The following is a 4,604-nucleotide window of genomic DNA, read 5'->3' as shown; positions in this document are numbered from 1 at the left end:
GCTCTTCATCAAACACAACTCTGCCAGCATAAATTTTCTTTGTTCAAAGTAAACAACTAAAGAAAGAGACAATTTTCTTTATAAAATGAGTCACTTCATTAAAAAGGTAAAGACATTGAAATTAGCATCCCTTACAAGTATGTCTCTCAGTAACTTCCAAGGCTCACCTGTAGAGGTTATTCTGTGCTATTTTAAAATGCTCAGGGGAATTGGAATAGAACTCTTTTGACCTTAGAAACCCAGACCTCATGTTATTTTTGTCTTCCATACCTTTGCACTTCTCATATTTCCTTTGTTCATCTCCAAGTAAAGGAAGGTTAAGTGAATTAATTACACGTAAGGCCTTTAGAAGCCCTTAGCGGAATGACTGACATGTGGCAAGTGACAAATATTAATCAAATGCTTCTCAGACATCATCTTTTTTAATTAATGTAATGAGCCTCTGCGGTATTACAAAACACCACTTTATAGACAACAAAACTGAGGTTCAGAAAGAGTAAACAAGTAGCTCAAGGACACTTGAGACAGTGAATGGAGGGGGCAGTGATCTAACCCAGGTAGCCTGACTCCAATGCCCATGTTCATCCACATTAGGCTCTACACACTCCCTGGGCACTGTAACCTTCAGTGCAAGAGGCAGGGAGTTCTTATCAACCCAGCCTACTCAAAGGCTCTGAGCAACAGTTATATATACTTTATCAACACAAAATACTGAAATTGTTACTTAGTAAATGCAACTTGTTCGTTGGGTATGCTCTGCAAAGCATCGTTGTATATATCCCATAATGTATGCTATCTGTATATCTATATCTATATTCCCTCTTGCTGATGAAAAGGTCAGGAAACTCTATCTGACTTTCACTTCTAGTAATAACAACAGGTCATGCAGATTAGCCCTTTTATACAATGGAGTGGCAAACAGCAAGAGAAAGAACAAATTCAAACATTCGCAGCAATGTAGATGAATTGATCGAGCATAGGTTGGCCCAAAATAATACATACTGTATAATTCCATTTATATGTAAACAAAACTACACTATTGTGTCAGAGATGCATGTTTAAATGGGAAAGTAGTAAAAAACAAAAAGTAAGGAGTTCTATGCCAGAAAAATCACGATTGTGAGTTTCTTCAGGGGAGAAAGAGGTTGTTATATGGGGAGCAGGCACAGGAGAGCTTCGAGAGGGTGGCACCTCTCTATTGCTCGGTAGTAGTTACACAGCTGTGTACTTTATAACAGTGCATTAAGCTGATGTTGAAATGTTCTCTGTGTGTGTGACTTTTCACCATAAACATGTTTGAATATTTTAAGCAATAAAACAAAAATTTTTTAAAAAACATGTTTGAAAAGAAAATTCAGGAAAGTGTGACAAATATGAAGCACTGTAAAAACATACAATAGTGATGACGCCTCTACTATACAAAGGTGAATAATTTGAAGTTATAGATTAAGGCTCCTCAGTTGTGTTGAGTGGGGGGGCATCCTTCAGCAGAAGCACTGAGGGGACTTTTAAAGTGAAAGTTCTTGTGACTCCTCCATCCAGGTTTTCATTCTTTCATTCAACATTATTTGTTGAGCACCTGCCATGTGCCAGGCACTGCAGATGCGGTGGATATGGCAAATTACAGCTCCATGTTCTTCTGGAACTTACAATCCATCAGGGCTTAAGAAGTACTCAAAATTTGTATTTTTACAAGATTTTGAAGTGATTCTTAACATGAAAAAAAATGGTGTATGTGTCAAACTTTCTTTAAATCCTTCCCAGTCCATAGTTACAGAAAGACTCACATTAATAAAGTTAGAATTTTAAAATAATTAGTTCCTATCACATTCCAGAAAATCTAAAGCATCTACAATAATAAAAGCATAATATGCTAATTAGACTGGACAGCTGAACAGCGGAACGACCATTTGGACGACCTTCCGGACGAAGCCCGAAGCCTGGGCTGCAAGGGACTAGCCCCTTGCACGAATTTCATGCATTGGGCCTCTAGTTTTTATATAAATTAAAATTCTTAAGCTAATAGAGGTCAAAAGAAGAAACCATCCTGATGAATATAATTCCTTTTCCAATTATCCTTCAAACCTTTAGGTTCCACCCCCTTCTGTAACTAATCTTTTGAGTTTTAAAATTATTCCACCCCTTCCATTCTCATGCAGTGGTGTGTGGATGTGTGTGTGTGTGTGTGTGTGTGTGTGTGTGTGTGTGTGTGTTTCTTAGCAGAAATGTGACATTGTAAGCCAGTGATTCCTTAAAGGTGCAGCAAAGAAACTTCTCATTTTATTTTAAATCCTTCTCTATGACTCAGCTTAGGCAACTGAAATTTTATTTGGGGCATTTCAAACAGTACTCCTAATCTCTAATGAAGGAAACTAATGACATTAAAACAAATGAAACAGCAACAATATATTTTAAAAACTCACAAACATATAAAAACACTCTGTTTGAAAATCTCTTACTCACTGTAAAGTAGAGAAGCTTCTTGATAAAAATGGTAGAACTGAATGTAACCTGTAGATACCAGGCCCCACCTCCCAAGAGAGAAAGGACAGATGATCTTGCCTGCGGTCATCCTGCTAAGATAAATGGGACTAAACCTCATTCACTCATTCATTTGCTTGTTCCTTCATTCAATGTGCCAGGCACTCTTCTAGGCTCTGGGGAAATTGCTATAAAAAAAACGACAAAAATCTCTGGCCTGATAATGCTTACATTTGGGGGGGGGGGGAGAAGGGGGGGCAAAGAGAATGGCAGGTAATAAATAAAATGTAAAAGTAGGTTATTTAGAAAATGAAAATATAGTATTTGTTAAAGTGAAAAATAGAGTGGGCTAACCCTGGCTGAGTGTGCAATTGGTTGGAGCATTGTCCTGTACACCAAAAGGTTGCAGGTTTGATTCCTGGCCAGGGTACACACCTAGGTTTCAGGTTCTATCCCCAGTCAGGGCACATGTGAGAGGCAACGGATTGATATTTCTTTCTCATATCCCTCTCCCTCTCCCTCTCCCTCTCTTTCAAATCAATAAACGTATCTTCAGGCGAGGATAAAAAAGATAAGTAATTTAAAAAATAAAGTGGGGTATGGGAGAGGAAATAGAGGGATAGGAATAAGATTTGAAAATTTATGGAGGATGGTGAGAGAAGCCCTCAAAAGAAAGTGACATTTGAGTAAAACTTGAAAGAGGTGAGAGAGTGAACTGTTGAAGACAAAGGGAAAGGAACATTCCAGACAGAGGTATTCAGATTTGCCCAAGTCAATGCTTGGAATGGGAGTGTACACTTGGCCACTTCTCAGAACCTAACTTTTAAAATGGACATATTAACTCCTTCCTATCAGAATAATTTCAAAAGTTAAACTAAATAATAGGTTTTATCATGGATATGAAATTGTGGACACAGAAATTCCAATCTTAAAACTACTAGTCACTTGTTTAGCCTCTAATATATATCAAATACTGAATGTATAATTGTAAACAAGAACTGTTTAATGATATGAAGGAATTTAAAATCTTATAGAAACAATGGTGACAGTATAATTTTATTTTATGGTATTTTCTATAATAAATTTAGGGTGCTAAGGGAAGTAGGTAGAGTAAATAATGTAATTCACATTTTAAGGGTGAAGAAATTGAAAGATAGAGATATTAATTGATGCAGCAAAGGGTGGTACATGTGAGTTTTGAATATTAATTGATGCAGCAAAGGGTGGAGGATGTGAGTTTTGAATCCTGGATTTCTGACCACAGGTGCTATGTTTGCATTAAAACACTCCAATACAATCACACAGATGTAAAGTGCAGCACAGGGAATTTTGTATGGTGTCAGATGGTACTAGACTTATGGGGTGATTATTTCATAAGCTATATAAATGTCTAATCACTATGTTGTATACCTGAAGCTAATATAATATTGTATGTAAACTGTAATTGAAAAATAATAAAAGTTTATTATTAATTAGAGGCCCAGTGCACGAAATTCATGCACAGGTAGGGACCCTAGGCCTGTCCGGCAATCAGGGCCAATCAGGGCCTTCCTTCCCCCTGGCTGCTGGCTGCTGGCCGGGGTCTTCCTTCATTCCACACCGCCTCCTGGTGGTCAGCACACATCATAGCGAGCGGTTGAACTCCTGTGGGTTGAACTCCTAAGGGGACAATTTGCATATTAGCCTTTTATTATATAGGATAAAAAAGAAAGACAATGGGCAAAACAATAAAACACTGTTTAGTAGATATGGACAAGTGAGCCCTAGGATGAAGCTCACCTTTTTGTTGTGGTGGTGGTTCTGTTAATCCTCACCTGAGGATATTTTTTCCATTGATTTTTTTTTCTTTTTTAGAGAGAGAGAGGGAGAGAAATGTTAATGTGAGAGAGACACATTGATTAGTTGCCTAATCTGCAACTGAGGTACATGCCCTTGACCGGAAATTGAACTCGAGAACCTTTGGTGTGTGGGCCGATGCTCTAATCACTGAGCCATGCTGGCCAGGGCAAGCTCATCATTCTTTACTGCTGGTGTCACCACTTTGCCGCCTGCTCCAGCACAGTGAGGCTGATGAGGGAAAAAATAGAGCCAGTGACCTAGCCCATGGGCCTGTGGAGTTAGGG

The sequence above is a fragment of the Myotis brandtii genome, unplaced genomic scaffold (genome assembly GCF_000412655.1).
Source record: "Myotis brandtii unplaced genomic scaffold, ASM41265v1 scaffold963, whole genome shotgun sequence".
Lineage (NCBI taxonomy): Eukaryota > Metazoa > Chordata > Mammalia > Chiroptera > Vespertilionidae > Myotis > Myotis brandtii.
The sequence above is the reverse complement of the archived record's forward strand: the minus strand, read 5'-3'. Positions refer to the sequence as shown.